The sequence below is a fragment of the Culex quinquefasciatus genome, chromosome 2 (genome assembly GCF_015732765.1).
Source record: "Culex quinquefasciatus strain JHB chromosome 2, VPISU_Cqui_1.0_pri_paternal, whole genome shotgun sequence".
Classification (NCBI taxonomy): Eukaryota; Metazoa; Arthropoda; class Insecta; order Diptera; family Culicidae; genus Culex; species Culex quinquefasciatus.
The window spans coordinates 203,803,150-203,830,701 of record NC_051862.1 but is presented as its reverse complement, the minus strand read 5'-3'; the positions used below and the strand labels follow the sequence as shown (position 1 = coordinate 203,830,701).

Sequence of the window (27,552 nt, the reverse complement as noted above, 5' to 3'; positions counted from 1 at the left end):
CTGTGGTCTCGTCTCTAACCCCCAGTGATTTGAGATGTACTTAATTTAGCCATGTTGCGACCGTTGCTGTGAAGAAGCAGAATTCATGTCTTGTACTTCTGATTTATTTTAACTCTTTCGTTTCATTAGATTTAGAAAGTAATAGGACGCACTAATGTAGATGAAAAAACTTCCACCGTGCTAAAACATCATAAGCTGAACTTTTAATTTTGAAGAAAGGCGTGTTTAGGTAAAATAAAAAAAATCAAAGAAAAAGTGAACAATTTATTGCATTCCGAAATATCCCTTAGCATAAAATGTTGCGGAATTTAATTTGTGAAATTTGGAAATCGAATCCATGATCATCCGCTTGCAAAGCGGACAGCGTAACCATTCGGCCAAGCCAGCTGCGTCAAATGATCATGCGTTTAGTCAGTTCAGCGTTCATATCAGAACTATATTGAAAAGCATTACTTTTCGACACAAGTGCTGGAAGTTCGATTTTAGTACCCGTTTTAGTGCTGTAAAGTAGAACTTTTCAGCCCTTGTATCGGAAAGTCACACCTTGCGATGCTGTTTTTTTTTGGTACAGAAAAGTAAGCCATTTTGTCGTTCGAGAATGACTGGAAAAGTAAGTAATTTCACGACGGAATTTCAAAACAGTTCATTTTTAGAGCAGGATTATCGAGAAATTAAAAGTGCAATTCAATTCAATTGTGTTTTTATTAGAATTTAGCAGTTCTGTTCCAGGATGTTACATTTGCAATTCAGAGATTTGGAGAACCTTTCAACTGAGATCAATTCATAAGCCTTTGCAGGGAGGATACATATTTCTACGTTTAGATTTTGCTAACTGGGTGTTCTTTTAGGGAAAATAATTTTTGAGAAAAAACCCTAGAAATTATATGTTTTAGAGGACATTAAATGCCAACTTTTCAGAAATTTCCAGGTTGTGCCAAAAATCTTTGACCGAGTTATGATTTTTTTCAAAAAATCAAAATATTGGTCGCAACAAATTTTCAACTTCAATTTTCGTTTCGTGCACTGTTTTCAAGTTTAAGCCATTTTAAGGTGATTTTTTTGAAAATAGTCGCAGCTTTTCATTTTTTTTAATTTGTGCACTTGTTTGCCCTTTTTTGAAAAAAATATTTTTGAAATGCTGAGAAAATTTTCTATATTTTGCTTTTTTTAACTTTGTTGATATGACCCTCAGTTGCTGAGATATTGCCAGGCAAAGGATTAAAAACAGAAAAATTGATGTTTTCTAAGTCTCACCCAAACAACCCACCATTTTCTAATTTTGATATCTCAGCAACTAATGGTCCGATTTACAATGTTAAAATATAACACATTCGTGAAATTTTGCGATCTTTTCGAAAAAAATATCTCCAAAATGTTTAAACCACGACTAACATTTTAAAAGAGCGTAATATTGAATATTTGGCCCTTTTGAAATGTTAGTCTTGTTTAAATTTTTTGAAAATATTGTTTTCGAATAGATCGGAAAATTTCACGAATGTTTTATATTTTAACATTGTAAATCGGACCATTAGTTTCCGAGATATCGACGTTAGAAAATGGTGGGTTGTTTGGGTGAGACTTGGAAATCATCAATTTTCATGTTAAACCTTTGCATGACAATATCTCAGCAACTGAGGGTCGTATCAACAAAGTTCAGAAAAGCAAATAGAGAGTTTTCTCAGCTTTTCAAAAATATTTTTTTCAAAAGTGAGCAAACATGTGCACAAATAAAAAAAATGAAAAGCTGCGACTATTTTCAAAAAAAAATCACCTAAAAATGGCCTTAACTTGAAAACGGTGCACTTTATAAAAATTTCACTCAAGTACTTTTTGATTGCAAATTTGATATTACATCGAAAAATGAAGTCAAAAAATTTTTGCTACCAGCATTTCGATTTTTGAAAAAATCAGTATTGATTAAAAAATTCATAACTCGGTCAAAGATTTTTTGCACAACCTGGAAATTTCTGAAAAGTTGGCATTTGATGTTCTCTAAAGCATATCAAGAAATGAAAAAAAATAAAAATAGTGTTTTTTTTGGAAATCAAGTTTTAGTGACAAAAAGTTAAATAAAAAATCGCCAAAAATGTTTTTACCGTGTATATTTTTTTTCTGTGTAGTCCATACCCATTCCTACAACTTTACCGAAGACACCAAATCGATCAAAAAATTCCTTCAAAAGATACATTTTGAATTTTCATGTATCGTTTTTGTATGGACAGCTGCAAAATTTGTATGGAAAATTATATGGACAAACTAATGATGCAAAATGGCTTCTTTGGGCATACCGAAGGCCCCAAAAAAAGTTTCAGTCGGATTAAAAAATATTAAAATTAAAATTCTAAAAAAAAGACCGATTTCGTAGAGAATTGCTCAGCTAATATAAGTGTATAGTGTAAACTTTAAAAACATAAACTAATAAAATATCGCTTCATAATAATCATCAATGAATTATTTCAACCGTTTGCAATCGATAAGAAAACCAAAGAAGAATAAGTTGTTTTTTTTTTCTATTTAACCTTGCGTTTCTGACAAGAAATCATCATCCAACAGATCTGGAGTTTTTTTTTTTAAAGGTCCAATAAACCAAATTTTTAGTTTTTGCTTTTAGGGTGTTTTTTTAATATCCCTGACTCAAGGCGGTTTCAAAAACACCCAAAAATCAAAAACTGAAAATTTGGTTTTTGCAATTCCGTCGTGAAACTACTTACTTTTCCTGTCATTCTTGAACGACGAAATAGCCTACTTTTCTGTACCAAAAATAACAGAATCGAATAGCAACACTTTTCAAAATAAATGCTGAAAAGTAACACTTTTCAGCACTCAAATGGGTGCTGAAAAGTTGAACTTTTCAGCACTTGTTTCGAAAAGTAACACTTTTCAACATTTTTTTTTATTGAAACGATTTATTGACAAAATACATGAAAATTTGACATAAAATTTCACTCAGTGTGTGTTTTTTGGAATTGCAAAAAATGTTGTATGGAACTCGTTGCAAAACTTGATTTTTTCAGCACTCTTCGTATTTATCCAACTCGGTGAACCTCGTTGGATAAATGTACGACTCGTGCTGAAAAAAACCTCTTTTTGCAACTTGTTGCATAAACTACAATTATTGGACCTTTTCAAAAAAAACTCCAGAGATAAAAAGATAAGATAACACATAATCTCTGAACTTCAATCTCAAGTTCTGTTTAAGCTTTCACTCCATCATGGCGCCATCGAAAGCTTCCAGTAAATCATCTTCGAAAGCATCATTATCGCATCCTTTCTCTCACATGTCAGCCATCTTTCCTTTCACGCACACAACCACAGCTCAAAACGACGCACATCCTTGCTCTCTCCCGCTCTCAATCAGCCACTCTCTCCCGTTCGATCTCCCTCTCCCAAAAAAAAAGAGAGCGCATCCCGATTTGGCCGATTTTCACTTTGTTTTGCTCTCTCTTTTTACTGCCGCGCGCGCTGACTTCGCAGGAAAAGCCGCAAGCATTTCCTCCTCCCCGGCCAGTTGGTCGGTGGGAAATTCCAAAAGGATGCAGAGAAAAGCTCGCTCTTTCGAAGTTATTTCGCGTTAGTGTGCGTGTGTTGGGAGATTTTGCTGATTTGGTTCGGGAGGGGGAGTCATCTGCGGATGCTTTCGGTACTGCGCCTCATTCGTTGTGATTCGGTCGAGAAAGGATAACGCGCGACATGGAAACTCCGTCTTTTCCGTGAGCTTTGAGAGGGGGGATATTTTCTTCACAGATTTTTGCAGCCAGAAAAAAAAACAGCGTTCCCTTTGTGGAAAGGTGAAATTTTAGGCAAACGAAAATATTTGCGAGTTGTGGGTGGTTGAAGCATGTGAGCGATATTTTTGAAGCAAAATGTGATGAAATTTTAGAGGAAAGGTTTTGAAATAGTGCGGGTTTCCAGAAAGTGATCCAACGCAAGTTGTGACAAAGGAAAATATGTAAGGGAATGTTCCACATCGTGGAATTGGGTTAGTGGAATCAGTGCAACATTGTTGAAGAAAGAAGATTTTTTCAGATGGTGAAATGAGAAGAGTTCTTTTGAGAAGTTCGATTTTCCTTCGTCAGCAAAACTTCGCATAAAATTGTGATAAATTTAATATGTTTAGTGTCGTTTCCATTTTCTCCCGAAAGTAGCTTTCCATGTTGAATCAAACAATAAAACATATAAAATTCTCCCACTTTGGCAGCCGGAGAATGTGTTTTTCGTGCCCGTGTAGTGTCATCGTGCAAAAGTAAAGGAAAAATAAAAAAGTTTCATCAAGCCACATTCCGAGAAGAGTGTCCGGGCAGAATTTTGGAGGATTTTTCCTCTTTCCACTAGCTGGTTGAAGGAATAATTTTTAAGGAAAGGTGAAATTCTGTAGACGTGAGAAAATCCATATCCTCACTCTCCTGCGTGGTTCGAACCTGTCGGGAGTCCCTAGAGTGTGTCTGCCACCTGAAGTTGGCCGATTTCTCGGAACTCTGCCGGTGGAAGGAAAAAGGTGCAAATTAGGATTACATTCAACAGTGTTCGTACGAGCGATTACTAATCGTCGTAAATAGTAGGTATGTCGATAGCATTAATTTAGAAATTGTGTGTTGTTTCAATGTCTATCAAATTGTAATTTATTTTTAAATTTTGCCATTTAGCAAGTAATTATTTCGTCATCTATCAACCTTTACAAAGTTATGACTCATAAAATGACGAAAATGCCAACCTTTGACCTCCTTTCCCCCCAACAAAAATAACTAATTATCACAAACAACCTTACTGTGCTTATTACACACAAGTCGTTATTTCTTCCATATCCAACACTCAATAATTGGATTCGCATGGAATCAACCGCCGAGGAGTTTGAGAAATTGGGTCAATAAACTTGTGTGATTTATTTAGGCTGGGCAGGAGCTACCGTTTGGGGGTTGCCGGGCTTTGCCGATTTTTCCACCCCGGTGGGGTGATGTTGTAGTGAAAAAATAAAAAAGCAAACATTGCTCATCCTATGGTACGATGCGATAGGAAACAGGGACGACGAAATAAGAGAGCGCAGGGATGTCGGGAGAGAGAACTTACTAGGAGTGCAATAACTAGGGAAAATAGAGTGTGAGAGAGAGAGCAGGAGTAATCGATTTGGCTAGTAAGCTTGGCTTGGAAAGTAATTGAAGGTAGGGGAAACTTTGTTGTTTCTGAAAATCATTTTTTTTAAACATTTGAGCAATTTCAGTCCAAAGCGGGAATTTTTCAGGTACTTTTTTACTCGACCCTCTCCGAATTCAATGATGGTTATGTTATCCTAGGTTAAAGCCATTGTTGTGTATGTGGAGCTAGTTGCAATCGATAGTTAATTTTGAGAAGGGCATAAGTTTTTCAAATATTTTTGTATTTTGTAATTCATATGTTGCCGTAGCATCGTATCAAAAAGTGGTAAGAGACAAACTTGTAGGAAATTTGACGAGATTTTTTGAAAAAAAACACTGAAATAAAAGTACACGCTATTTGTATGAGTCTATGGGGTTATTATTATTATTATTATTTTTTTTTCATTTTAAGGTTTAAGATCGAATCCATGAGTAGAGCAAGCCCATCTTGGATTGACCTCACCAATCTGTCTGAATTATTGTGCACATAAAACTAGCATCTAAGTCGAATATGACCACTCTAGGCCAACGGAAATTGGGGCAAATCGGGACACAACTTTGAAGATTAAAAAAATCAAAAAAGTACAAAAAACAGAAACAAGGCTGCAACTTCAATTAAATATCAAAATTCAAAATACATCTGAAAAGGTTTAAAATGCAATAAAATGAATATGAGCAAATCTCTACGAAATCGGCCGATTTCGACCATTTTTATTTTTTATATTTTTTGATTTGGCTCAAACTTTGTGGGGGCCTTCCCTATGACCAAAGAAGCTATTTTGTGTCATTGGTTCACCCATACAAGTCTCCATACAATTTTGGCAGCAATCATTGTAAATGTAAATCAAGACTACCATTTTAAATTGGCGTAATATTCAATGTTTGGCCTTTTTGAAATGTTAGTCTTGATTTATTTTTTTTTAATATTATTTTCGAAAAGATCCGAAAATTTCACGAATGTTTCATATTTTAACATTGATAATCGGACCATTAGTTGCTGAGATATCGACATTAGAAAATGGTGGGCTGTTTGGGTGAGACTTAGAAAACTTCAATTTTCGTGTTTCTTTTTGTTTAAGCCGCTGTATCTCAGCAACCAGAGGTCCAAGGGCTTTTGTCAATTTGATTTGGTTAACCGCGGTGGATTTTCTTGAAATAATTCAAACTGTCAAAAATCCACCAAAGCATCTACCACATTGATCGCACAAAAATCTGTGGTAGAAAAGTATCCACCGGTAGATGCTTTGGTGGATTTTTGACAGTTCGAATTATTTCAAGAAAATCCAACGCGGTTAGCCAAATCAAATTAACAAAAGCCCTCCAATCTTCAATGTCTGTTAAACAATTTTATAGCAAATTTTCTGAACTTTTCAAAAAAGATATTTTTAGAAATGGTCACTATTTTTAAAAATCGATAAACTGCAAATATTTCGCTAAAATCAAACTTTCGGTGGTTATATCTTGAAAACAGAGCCTTTTATCAAAAAATCTGTAAAGTACTTTTCGATTGGAAATTCAATTTTACATTTAAAAATTACGTCAAATTTGTTTTTGCATGAGATTTCGATTTTTCCCAAAAAATCACTTATTTTTCAAAAAAATCATAACTCGGCGGCAGATTTTTTGACCATGTTTCTCTATGGCTCAAAAGTTGCGGATATTTGTCCTCTAAAACATATCGAAAAATCTCGAAAATCAAAAAACATGTATTTTGGGAAATTGAGTTTTTGTGAAAAAAAAAATGTTAATTAAAAAATCGGCAATTTTTTTCCGTGTACCTTTTTTTCTCAATAGTCCTCAACAATACCTGCCGAAGACACCAAATTGATCAGACAATTCGTTCAAAAGTTACAGATATTCGAATATTTACGTACCATTTTTGTATTGACAGCTGCCAAAATTGTATGGAGATTTGTATGGGTGAACCAATGACACAAAATAGCTTCTTTGGTCATAGGGAAGGCCCCCACAAAGTTTGAGCCAAATCAAAAAATACAAATAAAATACATTTCCGGTTTTGGTAGAGAATTGCTCATATGAAGCATCCCGATTGGTTTAATATGAAAGGAGTTATTGGCATTTGAGTGAAAAAATAGCACAATTTTCAAACTCAGATAAAAAACTTTTCCGTCCAGATTACAGAAGTCATAACCTTATTTGTTATTATTATTTTTTTATGATTTTTTACTTTAGCTATTTTTAAATTTTGACCGATTTTCCATAACCGAACTCGTTATTTTTTTTATTTGGTTATGGGAAAATTTTGACCAATTTTGTCAAGCAAATTATTTTGGCAATGAAATGTGGTCTTTATACCAGAACTATTTAAAAAAATGAAAATTTGAAGGTTGATTCTTTTAACTATTAACTTTTAACCCCCGAAAATGTTTTGCATAACGAAATGTTTTGTTATTGTTTTATATTGCTAGAACTTTTGGTTATATGCTCACTTGAATATTTTGACTGGTCTCTGTTAAATTTTACATGTTTTCAAATGTTGAGTTATCGGGAACATATTTGTTTTATTTGAGTTATTTTTCCAACAAATCTCTGTCATTATTTTGTGTTATTATAACGGCTAATCTGGGTATTTTAATAATAAATAAGAAGCTTTTCAACTTTTTCTACAATTTGTTAGGCCTGTTGCAAATATTATTTGAAGATTATGTCCCTCGACTCTGAAGTATAGAAAAGGGGCAAAAATATAAAAATTGTAGTTACAAGCCTGATGGCTTTCTTCATGTTTCATAATGTATTTGAGACCACTCAAGTTATTTGGAATAACTGATTTTCAAAATATATCTATTTTAACAAAAAAATCCTCGAAAAAAACCTCGCGGTTCTGTACACCGGAATTACACACAAAAAAAATGAAAATAATTTTAAACGAACCCAATCATGCTTAGTATGATATAAACGCAGAAAAATGCATTTCCAAAAGTTTTCAGTTGATTATACTTCTAATTCCATTGTAATTTGGAAGTTTAAAAAAAAGCCCCCTGATTTTTCAGGTCGTGTTTGAAGGGAAGGGGGAAGGGAGTGGCATACATTTTAAAAAATATTTGCAACGGCCTTATCAAAGATGGACATGCTTCATAATGACTTCTACAAGTTAAAAAAAGAAATTTATAATAAAAATCACCTTCAGGTGGAAATAACTATGAATATATTTTTTCAAAGTGTTTTTCAATAACAAAACTGATTCTTAGTCAAAAATTTAATTTAAAAAATAATATCATGCCGTACTTTTTAAATGGATGTACAACGCAACCTTTGCAACTTATTTAAATAGAACACGTTAATATTATATGAAGCACAATGAATAAATCTGAATAAGATTGTAAAATGCAACGACAAAAAAAAAAACAAATTACAGGCATTTAGATCCACGTTGCAGTTTCTTTTATTTGAGCAGTTTCAATGCAGCAAGCCATTATGCTGTTATATTCTAGACTATCTGAATTGTAGCAAAATCATATTTGATTTCCACCAAGGTAAGGCAAAATGACCGGTACCGAAAACCACCAGGCACGTCATACCCAATTACCATAACTACAAAGTTCTGATGAAGACGATGACGACAGCGATGATGATGCAGTCTGCGAGGTGGCGCAAAAAGGAGTGTTCTTACAAAAAAAAAACGTAACATTACACGTTCCTTCTTGTATGTAGATTTACCGCTCTGTTGAGGTTCTGTACATGGTCGAATCATGTGTGCTGCTGCAGCAGGTAGACGGCTACAGGTGAAAAGCTGGCAAACTTTTCACTCACCATCCAAAGTTGTTCATCATGGTCGGAGAAGGTTGAAAGTCCCTCTCTCTCTCTCTCTCTATTGTGGCAATTTATATTTTCATTTATCTTCGTTTGGGACCAAGCAGGTGGTGGGAGTCCTGCAGGTCTGGTCATGCTGAGGATTTTCCTCTTTTTTTCTCTCTCTGTAATAAGCCAAAGTGCACTTGGGGGTCCGACCGTAAAAGGGGGGTTGCCATAAATTAGAAATGCACCTAATTTATTTTTCATTAAGAGAGCCGGTGTGACTAGACGGTGACGTGATAGTTTTTTTTTATTGCGTTTCTATAGCACTGGTGAGCTATTAAGTTAAGGTGCGAAAAATTGCCATTTTAATACTAGCAAAATGTCAGATAACGAATTTATTTACTGACTTTGAACTAAAGGAAAAAGCAAGTCTGAAAATGCATTAACAGTGTACAGCGAAAGGACTTCCAATATGTCTGTGAGGTAAATACAATACAACGAAGGATGTAACGTGCTACAGGATACAATCCGAAGAATCCAGGATATAAAATCCAGCAAAAGCTTTCAATGAAAAATGATCCCTCCGTTAATTGAGTCTTGTGTGTCTGTGTTTACAATATGTACCGTTCGGCTGTCGTGAACAAGGTTTCGAGATGGTACTTAGCTCTAAGGGCACGTTCATCCCGATATACGAACAAGACACGTGACGAAGGATTTGCGATAATGTATCTTTTTGTGAATTTATGGTCGTCCAAAAATAAGAGCACGCCACTCGTTGTGCATCTTTCTTCGCTAATCTTTCCGCGAAAAACATTTTTTTCGAGGTTTTAAACGGATTATGAGTTTATAAATAAGTCGCATCTAGTTATTTTTATCATTTTCTGCCATGGATGCAATTATCTTTACATTTTTTGTGTCGCAATTGAACTTTTCCCATTGGTCTGAGCAAAACGTGGTGTGACACACCGATGAAAAACTCTCTTGAACATCATTAATGAGATCAACGAATTTCTCAAGATACTCTCAGTGAATTCCCTTAGCACTGCTAGATTCTATCCTTGCATTAGCGGTGCTGAGTGTATTAGTAAGATTGAATTTGTTTTCGATAATTTAAAGATTTTAGCTTAAATATTTACTGATTTTAGCTTAAATTATTATACTGATTTGATGATGATTATTTCATAACTGCGTATAGCAAGTAACGAAAACACTCTATAGTCCCAAAAATGTGGTTTTGTACGACAAATAACCTAAAAAGGCTCACCAAAACGTAACCTCAACCCTGAATCGCTAGTAATCCCATTTTTATGAAATTAACTTCTGGAAAATAAAAACGAATCGCAGAACCAAACCGATTGCTCGTTATGAAATCCAATCACCACGCGAGTTCTGCACCACGCGTATCGACACGTGGCAATCCGGATTGTTTTCCTGGTGAATCAACCGCATCAGCCTTTGGAACGTTTCATCAATTTCGTTCTCTGACAGCGCCAAGTTCGGGAGGAGATCCTGCAAATGGATTGGAATGTGCACAAGTGATGGGAACCACCTGGCATTCGACGGAATCTGCTCCGTGTAGATGGAGTTGCGCACTGCTGATGCAGGATGCCAACTCGTTTGGAAAATGTCAATCTTGATGCCACTGTATAGTGCCCGGGGTATTGTTCGCACGCCATGAGGAAGTGGTAGTGCACCTCAGTCTGTTGCACATTTCTACTAGATGCTACCGTATCGGTTCGTTTAATTCTGCCAATCGAGAGCTCTGGCTATGCATAATGTATTGGAATTTGAATGACTTGTGAACCAGATGTTCAACATGCAAACACATTTAGAAGTCTTTTCCAGGAATTGCATTGAATTCCAGTAATTTTTACTCTTTAATTAATATAATTTAGAAATTTTTTTCCTAAGGTTTAAAAATTGCTTTCAGATTGATTTGTTATTTAAACTAAGAATATAATTTCAACCAGCCATGGCTATTTTCTTTTCCAACTTTATCAGCGCCGAGTATAGCCGGCTACAATTTTAGACAACTTCGTTTTCTCATCGTGGATTCTTGGAAAAATATTACGTGTTTTGAAGTTTAAAAATATTTTATGAAGGAAAAGTACACCTGTTTTTTTTTTTTTTTTGAGTAGCTGGGATAATTAGCTACAGCTTCTTGAAGATAAAAATTTGTTTAAAATGCGTTTTTCCTAGTATCATCATTTAATTCGGCCAGGCCAGTATCAGACGGTAAATTTTCAAATTTTAACGTTGATCAAAGGGGACGGTCTTTTATTACGTAACGCATAAATATGGATTTTTTAAACAAATTTTAAGAATTTGTATGGCCTCCGACCCCACCCCTCCCCCCAAACTGTGTTACGTAATAAATAAAAGCTTATAAAGGTTTTAAATGTTTTGTTGTTCTGACTTTTTTTTAAGAAAAAGTAACTGCTCCAGCAAACTGAACTAGCATTGAAATGATTATTCAACTGACAATATTTCAGCACCATTGGTTCGATTTTATTAATAAAATTGTTGTTAAATTTTTATTCAAAATCGATTCTAAATTGAAAAATCTGTCTGATATAAAATGGCAACGTTTCATCCAAATAAAGATACAGTCATGCCTCGGTTTAGCACCGCATATGGGGGATGCAAAACCGAGGCGTGCATAACCGAGGCACAGAATTTATGGGATTTTGGCTATATGGGAGACATTGGCTTTAATCGCACGAAAAATCATGCAAACATCAATAAATTATAGTGTTTTGGAATCAGGATGATGTCAGCCATCCATTAAAATTATTATTTCATGAATGTTTTCACAAAAATACGGATTTTTCCTGTATTTCGAAAATGCATTTTTTTTCTCTAAAGAAACCAAAAATATATTGTTATTGCAATAAGTGTATCAAATGATCAGGTTTTTTTCATACATTTTGCATGTAATAACAACATTTTTAGAAAATACTCCAAATTTTCACAAAACTACGTTTTTTCGAAAAAAAATACTCAAAATTTCTACTTTTACAATATGGGTAATAATAACAACATTTTTAGAAAATACAAAACTACGTATTTTTGTAAAACTTTTCAAAATTTCAGTTGTTACAATATGGGTATCAAATAATCAGGATTTTTTCATACATTTCGAATGTTATTACAACATTTTTTGAAAATACTCCAAATTTTCACAAAACTACGTATTTTCGAAAAAATCAAAATTTCCATTTTTACAATGTGGGTATCAAACGATCGGGATTTTTTCATACATTTCGAATGTAAAAACAATATTTTTTGAAAATACTCAAAATTTTCACAAAACTACGTATTTTTTACGATCGCGATTGTTTCATACATTTTGAAAGTTATTACAGTCGACTCTCTGGCTGTCGATCTTCTCGATATCAATAATTCTCCATCCATCGATGAATTCTTCAGTCCCTTCAATTTGCATACTTCAATTATCTTCATTCCTCGATATTTTCCCTTGCTTGATGGATCTGTTCCTCGACGGTCCCTTGGATTCTGTTTGCTTTAAACATCTCTTCCGGTTGTCAATAATTTCACTTTCTCATGGCTTGCATACACGTTTTTATTGGCGAAACAAAGCTTTGAAGGGTGTATGACATTAGTTTGTTTTTGTTTGATGGACGTTGCCGTGATTCTCTCCCATTGCTGGGTATCAAGAAAAAAATATTTTCAATCGAGTCTTCATTTTGCATCGTTCTGTAAACTGATGATTCTCTTCCTCGACGGTCCCTTGGATATTGACAACCAGAGAGTCGACTGTAAAAAAAATGAAAATACTCAAAATTTTCACAAGGCAACGTATTTTTGAAAAAAATACTCAAAATTTCCGGTTTTCACAAGAGGTATCCCGATTATTTGATACCCATAATGTAAAAACTGAAATTTTGAGAAGTTTTTCAAAAATACGTAGTTTTGTGAAAATTTTCAGTATTTTCAAAATATGTTGTTATTACGTTCGAAATGTATGAAAAAATCTCGATCGTTTGATACCCACATTGTAAAAACGGAAATTTTAGTATTTTTAAAAAAAAATCGTAGTTTTGTGAAAATTTTCAGTACTTTAAAAAATGTTGTTATTACATTCGAAATGTATGAAAAAATCCCAATCGTTTGATACCCACATTGTAAAAAAGGAAATTTTGAGTATTTTTTCGGAAATACGTAGTTTTGTGAAAATTTGGAGTATTTTCAAAAAAAATGTTATAACATTCGAAATGTATGAAAAAAATCCCGATCGTTTGATACCCACATTGTAAAAACGGAAATTTTGAGTATTTTTTTTCGAAAATACGTAGTTTTGTGAAAATTTTGAGTATTTTCAAAAAATGTTGTTATTACATTCGAAATGTATGAAAAAATCCCGATCGTTTGATACCCATATTGTAAGAATTGAAATTTTGAGTATTTTTTTCGAAAAAACGTAGTTTAGTGAAAATTTTAAGTATTTTCCTAAAATGTTGTTATTACATCCGAAATGTATGAAAAAACCTGATCATTTGATACCCATATTGCAATAAAAATATATTTTTGGATTCTTTAGAGAAAAAATGCATTTTCGAAATACAGGAAAAATACGTATGTGAAAATTTTCGTGAAATAATAATTTTAATGGATAACTGACATCATCCCGATTCCAAAACACTATAATTTTTTATGTTTGCATGATTTTTCATACGATTAAAGCCAATGTCTCCCATATAGCCAAAAACCCATAAACTCTGTGCTTCAGTTAAGCACTGGGCCGAGTTTAACCGAGGCAGCTGAACGGTGCAAAACCGAGGCATGACTGTATATAAAATTAAAATACCGCTATGACAAATGTTGCTCCGTTCACGATACTTCTGTGATTTTCATTTTTCATCGAAACCCAAACCATTAGATTGGTAGCAGCGATAAAAGAATCTTCATCAGAAGAAAATTATTTGACGCTCATCAAGAGAACAAATCGAAAGAGATAATGGCTCTCTCACGGTCAAAGATTTTTTGCGCATTCTGGAAATTTCTGAAATGTGACATTTGATGTCCCCTAAAACATATCAGAAAATAGAAAAAATAGTGTTTTTTGCAAATCAAGTTTAAGTGACAAAAAAATGAAATTAAAAATCACAAAAAAAAATCTGCGTGTATTTTTTTTCTGTGTAGTCCTTTGCCGAAGACACCAAATCGATCAAAAAATTCCTTCAAAAGATACAGATTTCTGAATTTTCATACATCATTTTTTAATGGGCAACTGCCAAATTTGTATGGAAAATTATATGAAACAAACTAATGATGCAAAATGTCTTCTTTGGGCATACCGAAGGCACCAAAAAAGTTTCAGCCGAATGTAAAACTAAAAAATAAAATTAAAGAAAAAATACCGATTTCGTAGAGATTTGGTCACATGTATTTTCAATTTTCCCGACTCTACAAGAATCCAGATCCAACTAATTTGATGAAAAAATGGAAAATATTCGAAAAATGTTGAAAAAACGAAACTATTGGCACTACGCCCCCCGGGGCATGGCCTTCCTCTAACGTGGGATTTCTGCTCCAGCGCCTCTGACGAGACAGGAGAAAACGGGACCGACGTTTTACTTCACCATCCGATAGAAGCTCAGTGGATAAGGCGGGAATCGAACCCGCGTCTCATAGCATCATCGGGATCGGCAGCCGAAGCCGCTACCCCTGCGCCACGAGACCCAAATGTTGACACTTAATTAATCAAGTGTTTGGTGCAAGAGGTTTTATCATTGGAAATCATTCGGTAAACTGATTAAAATAAATTGAATGCTTTTAATTTGAATGAAAAAAGAAGAAAAAAACATAAACTGATCTTTAAAATAGAGCTCTTCAAGAAACAACTCACAGTTTTCGCTTTATTTGGTATGACTTCCTAACACTCACCCATCGAGACGATAAAGGTCCTACCGCAACACACCGCAAACATCACCCTCGGTGGTAAAATATAAGCGCACTTACAGTGCAAAAGCTCCCCACGCCTAGGTGAAAAACAGCTCGGTGGTGGGTGGGGGGGATGGGTTTTGCCATCAACACCACACCGGCCACTACTACTTCTGCATTTACTCACGCCCGCTACATAAATAATAACCGTTTCGTGCAGAGCCTTGAAAATTTGATGCAGGCAGCAGCCTGTACTCGTTGTGGCTTTTTTCCGGTGGAAACTGTGAAATATTACAGTTGGGCTGTAAATATGATAAGCGTTGATGGGATTTTGTAACGGAAATAGAATTTGTGCCCAGTTTGTCTATATCAACTAGCGGCTTAACTGTCTAATTTGTTGTAAGGTCATTAAAACATAAATGCTCCACTTACTTCCAACTTGTTATCATGGAATTAATATGCTTCAAGATAACAATTTGCATACATTTTTCTCCGTCGTAAAACGCGCGTTGTTACAAATTATCCTTCCATATTCCGTCGAGAGAGCAAAAACGGAGGCCGTTATGCAAATCGGAAAGTACAGTTTTCCAGTGGCAGCATCCCACCGTGAAATGGAAACTGCCACTGCACAGATTTTCTTTTAGTAGTTAGTGCCGGGGCATACTAAAGAAGCACCACGGTGGCGACACCCAAAGGTCAAGTTGAATGTTCATGTACGACGAGGTGCACTTGAGTGTTGGCCCTGGCTTGACACAATTAAAGTTTTGCAAAGCCACTAGAGATTCTTTCATTGCATTGTAGCAAAAGTTGCTCTCAGAGCTAAGTACAATTGTGGCACGTGGCTTTCAAGTATCAACCTTTAAATTACCCCGCGAAAATGAATTGCTTCATTAGTCCTCATTTTCCTAATTGCAGATTCTTTTCCCCCAAATCACTTTGTTACAAGCTGCTACTCCTACACACAGCAAACGAACCCGTAACAAGAGTGACAGACCGACATTTACCCAAAAAAAAAAAAAAAAAGTGTTCCCCAACAGCAATCAAGACAACTCAGACAAGTTGAACAGACATTCTTCACCGCGACCTTCCGTTCCATCATTTCCATCCTTTGGAGTCGCTACTTTTGGGTTGAAAGCCATAAATAAAATTAACTCGAGCTCGGAATCCGTTGCAGAACACGCAATGGATACACAGCCCGAACGAACGACAAGTTCGAAATCGAATCCTGGTTCGCTCATAAATTGATCCTTTTTGAGGGAGAGGATCGGAAATTTTCCGATTTACGCACCGGATTTACGTTTTCGAAGTGGATTTGGTGGATGAAGTAAGTTTTGGATTGAATTTTCAATGTGGAGCATGGTCAGGGTATTGCATTTTATGGATTCAATTGGAAATCCTGAGCAAACAATGGAAACATCGTTTTGAGACTTAAAAAAATGACTATTCGGATTTACTGCTTGGTTTTAGTATTCAACCACTTTAAAAGCTTAATTTACGAGATTAATCAGATTCAACCAACAGGGAATGCGTTTTTACCACCCTAAGTTAAAATGGATTAGCATTCGTGTCTTCATGGCGACATGAGAATGGATTTAGTTTTATAAGAGGATTTATCACGGCAGTAAAAGCGAACATTGTAATGCAGCTCTGTCCTCGCACAATGTATGCTAATTGGAATGAAGAAGATTTACATTGTTATTTACGTGAAGTTTACATAAATGAAAGCATTTGGTACGAGCAAAATCGTTAACAGGCACAAGTAGATCTATAGAATTAAGACTCCAATGGGTCAATGAAATAATTTTTTGGAACAATCTTTGTCAAAGAAGAGTTCAGAAACTGCCAGCTCTAAAAACTTTCAAAATTGTTCAATTTGACCTTTAAAAAAATCTCCAGAAAACATCAGTAGCAGTCAGATTGTGCCGAATATTAACATTTGCTATTTTAGATGTCATAATTTTTCGACAATAAATATTATGTTGGTAATTTTTGTACTTTAAAATATTTGAAAATAATGGGTTAAATATGTCCCAAAAATCAAAATTTTCAAAACGATCCTATAATTGTCAGTAATAAGAATCATTTTCCATCATTACCTAGAAAATATTTGAAAATCAAACTCGGGTCTGGCAGAGTTTAGTGAAGCTGAGTAAAACAAGTTTAGCTGACTTACTCTTTTAGCGATAACTTTAACTCGACTGACTAATTTATTTATTCATGTGTTGTTTCATAAGACATAAGTTGTAATTTTATTGTATAAAGATGAGTTTTAAAAATCCACATGTTTATATTTTTTTATATGTTTTAATATAAATGAAGGCACAGACAACGGTTTTTAATTTTCAACTCAATGGGATTTTTTCGCTTCTGATATTTTTTTATAACAGAGAATATATTAAATAAAAAATATTTATTCATGCATTATTTATTTTTTCGAGATCTTTTGTTTAGTCAATTCAATGTTATCAAATTTCAAGCAATTTTTTAATTTAATTTTTTTCTTTCATTTTTTTTATTTCATTTTTTCTAAATTTAGCTTTCAAAACTCCTTTTTGGAAACAAATTCGGCATAAGGGAGTGACATTAAATTAATTTTGACAAATATATTAATCAATGCATTTTGAATAAAAAAAAAGCTGACATATATTGAAATGAAATGTCTAGGAAAATATTGGTCCAATTTTCAAGGTTTTTTTTTTTTGTTATATTGTCAAAACTTTCTGAATAGACAATTTTTAGATAGTCAGATTTTTCAGATTTTTAGACTGACACAATTTTCTTCACCCGGGAATTCCAGGGATTTCCCAAAAAAAAATATGTCCCGTTTCCAGGGAAATTGGTAAATTTCCCGGGAATTCCCGAAATTCAAGCGGAAGTATACATTTTCTTAAAATTTTGGCACTATTTTTTGAAAATGCTCTGAAAAAATAATAAATGAACAAACACAACATGATTTTGTTCAATTAAATGTATTGTTTAGTTTATGTATAATTAATCAGATTATCAGAAATTATGATATCAGAATTATTTCTGATAATATTAATTTTTGAAGCTGCTGGGAATAGATCTTGCTTAATGAGTGTTAAATTATTACAATTAGGTAAGCTTTTAACAGGTTGATGTTATTTCATCAAAACAATATTAACTCCTTACCTTCAAATTAAAATTGAGATTTTTTTACGTTTTTGTTTACCATGATCAAATGAGATGAAAATCAAATTTGTGCAAAAAGAATTAATTCAATTGGTTGAATACCTAGTACTAAAGAAATAACAATTTGAACTAAAAGAATTATGGAGCAACGGTGCAACTACAGGTAAGAGGGTTAAATGTGAAAAAATAGAAAACTTTTGTGGAATGATGTTAATTTATCGTATAATTTAAATCATATTACAAAAATACAAAAAAAAATTATTCAAAAATTACTTTCTATTGTTTGTTCTCAAAAAATGCAAAAATATATTCAAAGCTTGCTTCAAATATTTGAAAACATTGGGATGTTTGGAGTAAAACCAACACGTAAAAGCTTTACAATTTTTTCAAGAGCTGAAACCAGTATTGGTAATGAAAAACATAATTTCTGCATGTTTTTTCTCATTTCAATAAACTGGTCACAGAGGCAAGTTTAAAATTTCTCATAAAAAATACCAAAATACATTTTCTTGTAGTTGAATGATTTTTTACATTAAGTCAAGCTGTTAATTGATCTTCACACTTATTTAAACTATTAATATCGATGTCCTATATAATTTTGTTGCATAATATTAATTTAAACCAAGATCATAACAATTTTCAATAAATCTAAAATTTCCCGAGAATTGGCTGAAAATTTCCCGTTTCCCGGGAAATTTGTAACCCCGGGAAATTGGAAGCTCTACCTCCATCTTCAAAAAAAGAACAATAAATACTTAAGTGCTCATAACTTTGGAAGGGATTCGGACATCATTTTAGTGAAAACTTTCGATATCCAACTTCGAAAAAGTGTATGATGAATACACTTGTACTTAAGTGCTTAACTTCCGCTATGATTGTCTGATCATCAATCGTTTAGGCTCGTTGGAAAGTTGGAAATGAATTTCTAAAAATATATTCCTTAACAAGTTAATTTTTTTAATGTTTTGAGCTTTCACCAAAAGGTTGTAGCATAACTTTCGATGTTCTTTACTAAACGTTTTAAATTATCAAAAGAGACTTATTGAACGCCAAGACAGAATTAATGACATCATCCCTACCAAATTCAGTTCACTAGTTTCAAGAAAATAGACTGCAATTATTTTTATAAACATCCACACAGAACTTGCTCAGAATTTAATTCAGAGTCGCTATTTATTGTGAAGATGGGTCTAGGAGGTCGAATTAAGAAGTTAATTTTTTAGTGATTGTGTCTCCTCAGTGAGGAAGGCAAAAAGCTCAGCTTGTGGAGCTTGTGAAAATAGTTCCATATTCTGGGCACCCTGTTGGGCAGGCATAGAGTTATCTACTTGCGCATGTATTGTGTGTACGTACACGAAAAAGATTGAGGTCAAATTTTGTACCAGCCAGCAAAACAAATGGCGTGCTAGTGTTTGTGAGAGCGGGCTTAGATAACTCTATGGTGTAGAATTACAAATTAACAACATCGTTTCGCTCAATCATTTTGATTGATTTCCCTAGCCCGATTCGCACAAAATGTTTAGCGATAATCCCAAATCCATCACGGGTGAGGGCTTCGCAGTTAAAATGCCAGGAAAATCAATAGCGAACGATTAAACGCCATCGTGATGAAACAATCCATGCCTGGTTGAGACGACCTTTAAGACGATTCATGGACGGGTCACGCGGATCACGTAAGGCCAACTTACTTCCAGGGGTTTTGTTCCACCCGCTGACCTGGTTGATACCTGCCAGAGTGTCCTGAATACTGTCTACGTGGCCATATGGTTGGGGATTTTATTCTGCAGGGAAGTCAAAATAATTACACCAAATGGGTCAAAGAAAAACACTTCCAAACCTAATTACTGCACACGTGTCAGGTCAAATTAAGGCCCTCAATTATGTTACATCAAGCGGCCCAGCATGGCTCAATTGACGGCTCGGACACAAGCGCCTCTGGAAAATCACATCAAAGCGATTTTGTTGCCATTCAACGCGTTCTACCACCACCCCCCAGTGAGGACGAACTGTAAACAACGAAACGGAGCAAAGTCCCACCCGGCGACAAAAGCTTTTCGGGTGGCGACTTCCCACGTGGGACACAGTGGCGGAAAAGCTTCCTTTTTTTTGTTTCGGCGAAGCAGAGAGAGCAAACGAAAAGAAACCCAAAGCGGCACCAGTAATCCGCCTTGGCTGTCACCTCCAGCTGGGTTTTTGGTCGGCGCTTTAGTGTGTGTGCCTGTGCCAACACTAGCAAAAACGATAAAGGATAGGATAGGACAGGACGACGACGGTCGCGAACATTCGCCGGGAAATATGAACAGCGATAGGCATCGCGATTTGCTTCGACCGGCTCGCAGTAGGGCGCGCTGTGAATGGCTACTGTGATGGTATTTAGGGTATTGTGCTCAATTATGGAACCTTTGCTTGTTTTGTGCCGGGACCGTGGTGTAGGGGTAAGTGTGGTTGCCTCTCACCCAGTCGGCCTGGGTTTGATCATAGAAGGTCCCGGTGGCAAATTTTGAGACGAGATTTGTATGATCACGCCTTCCGTCGAATGGGGAAGTAAATGTTGGCCCCCGGTCTAACCTAAAAAGGTTAGGTCGTTAGCTCAGTAGGAGTCGTCTCCCTGGGTCCTGCCTCGGTGGAGTCGCTGGTAGGCAGTTGGACTCACAATCCAAAGGTCGTCAGTTCGAATCCCGGGGTGGATGGAAGCTTAGGTGTAAAAAGAGGTTTGCAATTGCCTCAACAATCAAGCCTTCGGACACCTAGTTTCGAATAGGAATCTCGTAATCGAGAACGCCAAGGCAATGCTGTAGAGCGAATAATTTGATTTTTGATTTTTTGCTTGTTTTAATCCTAGAATGAAAATTTACTGTTGACCTAGTTCAGCTTTGTTATAATCTTTCACCGGATGATACAAATTTTGTTCGTTTTTTAAGGTTTCTTGAATGTCAATTATTTCAAAAAGTATTTCCATGTACAGTAGTTGTTCGGTAACTGGGCGTTGTTTAACTGGGCTGCTTTTTAACTGGACGCTCGATAACTGGGTAGTAGCCCACTTAAAAAGCAGACAAACGTCAAAAAACCAAAACAAACCAAAATGACCGAGGGGTTAATGGATGCAAAAATCATATCGATAAATAAAAAAAAAAATTTCAAACTTTTGTTTTACAGTCGACTCTCTGGTTGTCAAAATCCAAGGGACCGTCGAGGTAGAGAATCATCAGTTTACAGAACGATGCAAAATGAAGACTCGATTGAAAATATGTTTTTCTTGGTACCCAGCTATGGGAGAGAATGATGGCAACGTCAAGCAAACAAAAACAATCTAATGTCAAACACCCTCCAAAGCTTCGTTTCGCAAAGAAAAATGTCTATGCAAGCCATGAGATAGTGACAATATAGACAACCGGAAGAGATTTTCAAAGCAAACAGAATCCAAGGGACCGTCGAGGAAGAGATCCTTCAAGCAAGAGAAAATATCGAGGAATAAAGCCAATCAAAGTATGCAGTTTAAAGGGACTGCAGAATTCATCGATAGATGGAGCAATGATGCATTATAAATAAATTTGACCAATTTTTATTTCTATATTTCATCTGGAAAATATTATGCATCTATGGTCCCCTCGTAATTTTTTGTTCAGCCTATCAACGAGCAACATTTGGTGACTGGGCTACATTCTCAGCCCAGTTACCGAACAACTACTGTATTTTGATTTTTTTGATTTTTAAACTATAGATTAACATTTTTAAAGGGCCTAGTTTTAAATCTTCAGAATGTTTTAACTTTAAGCCTTTAATTTAAAATACTGATGATATTTCTCTAGCAAATTTTGGTCTGAAAACGGAAAGAAGAAACTATTTTGACAAATAGATGATCCATGTACTATGGCCGATGCAAATATTTTTCGAAGTTTTTTCCCACGTCTCTGGCCAGTGTCGAGAAGTGGGGGGGTCAAAACAATTAAATTGAAATAACAAACCAAAGACTCAACATTTGAATGAAAAAAGTGTTTCAAAACGCATTTTACACTTGTTTAATTGTTTTGCAATAATTTGTTTTCAAAAAAAATTAAGATTTGACGAGAACAAAAATTATAGCGAAAAAAAAACTTTTTGTGGACTGCACATCGAAAATTTTCAAAAATTCAAAAGAACGCAGGGAAATGCATTTCCAATATTCAACTGCTTAAATTATTAAATTTTGTGCCATTTGGTCTTAAAATGTTAAATTTGGTACGATTTGGATTTAAACTCTGGATCAAAGTTTGAAAATGGCGCATAAGAATGCTTGACAGTTGAAACTATTTAGCAGTATCCGAGCCAACATGTAACTACTTACCAAAACCATTAATGTTGAAAGGTTGCTAGGGTGTTTTTTGAAAAAGTTACCTACCTGTCTTAACGTCCAATTATTCATATTGAAAACTCAAAAAACAATTCAAAGAATAAAGAAAAAAAATCTATTGGGATTTTTAAATTCCATATAAATTATTCAATCTAAAACTAACCTTTGCATCGTAACGGCAAATTAATTTAAGGAAAAGCTTTGCCAGTTTTGCTGCAATTTTCAACAGAGTTTTCAATCGAGTAATTTTGATTATCATTAAAATATTATTTTTTGTTTCCATTAAGGCTGGTACAAATTTTATTTAAGTTTTTGTCTCCCCCCTTCAAAATTAGCCCTGAAAATCAGGGGGCAAAACAATATATTTTTTTTTTCAAAAAACTTAAAAATTTCAATGCAAATTTAAGTACAATCAGCTGAAATCAATTTAAAATGCGTTTCCCTGCGTTTAGAATCTCTTTTAGCATGTTTGAGTTGTTTAAAAGGTTACATAAAAAATTTCATATTTCCAAAAAAATATTGAATCAACTAAAAAGATGATTTTCAATCACTCCTAAAAGTTTCATGAAGATATTTCATGATTAAACCGAGTAAGAGACGAATTGAGCCCAAAATTTTGCCATGCGCAAAGCAGACTGTCAAACTTTATGAGCGTTTTTCTCAAAACACCGAGTTGTGCCACGATATTTCGAGATGGGATGGACCAAATAGGCTGAAATTTGAGGTGAAGGCTCTCAAGACTTATCCCGTGTGCATGACGAAGCCCGATTTCTAAATTATGCTTTTTTGAATAAATACAAAAATCAAAAACTATTGATTTTTTATATGAAAATTTAAAAATATTTTTATCTATTTTTAAATAAACTTTTTGAAAATCGGTCTTCGTCATGCACACGGGATATGTTTTGAGAGTGTTCACCAAAATTTTGAGCCTTTTTGGTCAAAGCAGTGTTGAGATATCGTGGCACCCGTTTTTTGAAACTGCTAACTTAAAACATAAACAATCGTTTTAATAAAAAAAAATGTTGTAAAGTATTACTTTTCCAAACAAGTGCTGAAAAGTTCAACTTTTCAGCATCCGTTTCAGTGCTGAAAAGTAGAAGTATTTCTTACCGTCATCAGGGGTGACATTGGGTCTGGGGGGTGAAATTGGGTAATACAAATTTCAGCATTTTTTATGACCCAAGTGAAACCCTAGTGAAACGTCAAATTTATATGCATTGCTTTTGTGATTCCAAATTAATGTCAGTAAAATGTAATAAATTCATCAAAGGTTTTGTTTAATTATGGACGGACATTTCTCACATTTAGCTATTCTTAAAAAAATGGTAATATGTAACGGACATTTACCTTACTCTTACACATTCAAAGATTGCTAGTCGGACGCCACCGCCGTCGGCATCGTGTGCTCAGACGCAGGCAAATATTGCGCTTTCCCCCAAAACCTCGGGCCTCCGAGCCATGCCGGCAGCCGTCGTCGCCGTTGAAGTCATTACGAAGCAACCGGAGCATAGTTTATAGCATAGAAACACGATTTCACTGGGTGGTAACGGGGGAATTCGGGGTGGTCTTTCTGATATTCTTAATATGTCAAAAAAAACTAGAAGAGGTCGAAATTGTAATAATTCGAAATTTTTTAAAAATAATCTAGATTAATTATATAAGATAGGATAATCAATTATAATTAATTTTCTATTAACGTGCACGAAAATCGCTAGGAGTAGTAGTGATAGCCTTATTGTTTACCCCCTGAGGGACTTCAATGCAAACTGCTCCCGGTTTTATGTATGCTCACACACACACACAATTACCGCGGAACAAATAACAAACCACCCCCCGAACCAAAAGCCGGACAAAAAGGCCCTTTCGAAACGGCGCATGCTTATCATTTTATGCGGCCTGTATTTTTTTTCGTTTCTGTTTGTTGTCGGGAGCTCCAGCAGCAGTGTGTTTATGGGGGCTTTTGTGTCTATGCATGTGCCGCTTTATATGGGTGGCCCCATATGCCCTTCGGTTCAATAGCTGAGAGCATTACTTTGCAAAGCTCTCGGGCGACGGTCTGGGCACGAAATGGGCACAAATTTGTGCATAAAATGAATGACTGTTACAGCAAATGAGATGCACTAAATTTTGAGCGATATTTTGGGTTGAACGGAACGTGTTGTTCATATTTCAACAGTGTCGGTAGATGCACTGTCCCCCTCCGTCCCCATCCGTCCATGAGTGAGTGGCACGTCGACGAGTAAGCTTTTATTGATTTGATTTGAAATTATTGAAATTGTTTTTATTTATTATTATAGTCAGGTACATTCTTTATACTTCAACCTATACTCCGCTTAATTCTTCTTCAAAAGCTGCTGCACAAACTGCTCCGCCTTCTCGCTCAACACCTTCTCCACCTGTTCCTTGGGCTGCACACCCATCTCCCCCAGGGCCTTCAGGTTGCCAAGTGCCTTCAAAAGGTCACCATTCTGCAGCGGCACAGCAACCTCCTGTTCCTCCGCCGCCGGTGCTCCACCGCCCAAGTTTAGATCGCCGATTTGGGTGAGCAGCGCCACCAGCACGTTCACAATCGTCGAGTCGATTTCGGTTTTGATGTCCGCCTGAATGTTGACTCCCACGTTCACGATGTCACCGATGTTGTTGTCCTGCACACTGATGGGACCGACGGGGACCGCTCCAACAGGTCCTCCCAGGGCACATCCGGCCAGTAGGGCGACGGCGATGGCAACGGAGGCGATTGAGGATTTCATTTTTTTTTTTTTGAGGTTGAGATTTGTTTTGGGCAAGTTGACTTGTAGAAGCTCGCACTGTTGAATGATAGCTGCTTGGTAAGCGGTTTGAGGTTTATATACCTGGCGATTTCTTGTTGTGATTTTTTTTTTTCTTATCAATGCGCCATTGTACTGTCGAATTTCCTGTCCAATCTTTGGCGATTGATAAATCAATTCAATGGATGACTCACAAGTATGAGATACTGTTGCTCAAGACATTGTTGGAATCGAAAGCTTAACTGGTTGTAATAGTCATTGAACATGATAGATGAAAAATAACCGAATCTTTAGATGTTTATTGTGATATGCAGTTGAATCAAAATATTGCAATCAAAATTTTTTTGACAATATTTACTTTAAAAATTAATATTTTGTGAACTTTCCACAAAGAGTAAGGGAAGTTTGGAGTTTCAAAAAAGTGTCCACGTCGTTTGTGGATGCTTCATCAATTCAGAAGTGATACACTTTCAGACGATCCGTAAAACCATAAGACCGATTCTTCGGTTCCTTTTCTAAAAATATCCCAGTTTTTTTCAGCGTTTTGGCTGTAGTGGCAAAATAAAGGAAGAAACCCCCCAATGTTATTGCATATTTGGAAAGATAATTGATTTTTCTACAAAGAAATATCATGCAGAATGAACCATATAGTACCTGTGCTTTCCCTGAAATAAAAATGTAGCGTGACGGGACAACATCGTAAAACTGGACTTTTAAAAGGCACACTACCAAAATCGCTACAGTTTTGCCAGCTTGATTTTGAAAACTTTTGCTCTTCTACACATTATCACAAATTGAAAAACGAATCTTTTGCTCCTTAAACTGAACGAATTGGTTGCAATTTGAGTTTTTGCCAGCCATTTCTTTTCGTGACGGGACAACGAAAGGAGCAGATTTATGAAAAAACTCCTCTCCCATTCAATGGCTTGTAGACCATATTTGAGCAATATTTTTGGTTTTTGAGGTAAGAAAACGCATTTAAAGCACATTGCAATTATTGGATCATAATAAAAATGTAATCTTTCATATTAATAATCACATTGAAAATTGAAAAAAGTGACATTTTGGTGCAACTTCGCTAAGAATCGGTCATAAAAGGATAAGTTAGTCTCCAGAGACCATGTTATCAAGGAACTCACAAGAAACTTTTTATGACATTCAGAATTAATTTGTTTTTTTTCTTCTAAATTATAACGAGAAGATTCATGTTATTTTCACTTTTTCATGCTTTTTTGAATAAAACTATTCTTGGCACGCTGCACCGTGAATCAGGTCACCAAGAAAAGCTTTTTCCATCTAGATTTAATCCCGCATAAAAAAGTAATAGGGACAGAACATTTCACCGAATGCTGCTTTGCCGGAAGGAACATTCAACCGAATTGGGATGATTCTAAGAGAAATTTGAACTGTTTGGAAACCAAATAAGCAGAAAACTTGGTTTTTGTTATAAAACCATTTTAGTACAACTTCGACCCGCCCTCTTAAAAAGTACATCAATGTAACTTGATACAGTGTTGCCAGATCTTCAATCTTTTACGCTTAGTCTAACTTTACGGATAGAAATCCGGTAAGCAAATCCGGTAACTCTGTGTTGTTGAATTCGACAATAAAAATCTATCAACAATAATCAAATCACTTCAAGAATATAAACAATCAGCCAAATAAACATTCGGTCAACCGACACTCACCGAAATATACCAGATCCCAAGAGAATATCAACCTGTATGCATCTGAGTGCTTCTTTTATTATTCTGTCCCATCCGATTCCTTGCGGTCGCGTTCCTTTCCCTCTAGATATCCTCTCGTACACCGTACACCACACGTGGCACAAAACAATTTTCACCGGCTTATTAGGCTATTAACCTTAATTCCCCTCTTCTATCATTTCAACCTTACCGCAGGGTCTCCGCTCAGTGTAATACATAACAATCTTCTCCCGGTCCCTAATCGACCCCGGTCATGAAGTCGACCTCAAATTACCTCCGTGGTGACAACATTCCATGTGTAACCCGTGTGGAGTGCACGTGGACGACATGGCAAGGTGTCTGGCCCCGGATTGTGTGGCACACCGCCAAGTCGTGGTCCTCAACTAGCTTGCTATTTACACAATAGAAATTCGATAGAAGTTCGTGCTCTTCGCTGGTTTTTCATTGTTATCTCCATATGAGAAGGTGTTGTTCTTCTAAGGAACGATATCGCAATGTAACGGATTCTCCCAAAAGATGTATCGAGTGATGTTTCCTTTGAAGATAATCTTTTATGGCAGTGGTTCTCAAGTAGATCTGCTCAAGATAACACCAGCTCTAAAGATTTTGGAATATTGCAGGTTAAAAAAGTCCAAAATTATCCATCCTGATGATTCTCAATAAAACAACAGCCAAGCTTGAGAATCGCTGAACAAGTTGTACCATCAACGAGGTCATAATTACCCAAATAACACCCTCTTCAGCAGATGTCCTGAGCCAAGCTAACCTTATCCGTTTTAACCGAACCGTCGGATCATCGTCCC

General features: G+C 35.5%; 1 protein-coding gene across 16 annotated transcripts in view; it reads left to right on the top strand.

Moving 5' to 3' along the window:
* Positions 1 to 3,634: 3,634 nt before the first annotated feature.
* The window catches only part of LOC6053489, a 44,146-nt gene continuing 20,228 nt past the window's right edge, over positions 3,635 to 27,552 (top strand). For 5 of the 16 annotated variants that reach the window (XR_005277322.1, XR_005277323.1, XR_005277324.1 and 2 more), the window contains exons 1-2: positions 3,645 to 3,949; positions 4,143 to 4,559. The gene's annotated coding sequence lies outside the window, so the exon portion shown is untranslated. Of the gene's footprint in view, positions 3,980 to 4,142; positions 4,560 to 27,552 lie in introns of all 16 variants that reach the window. The other 11 variants (XM_038254670.1, XM_038254664.1, XM_038254665.1 and 8 more) reach the window with 11 other exon arrangements.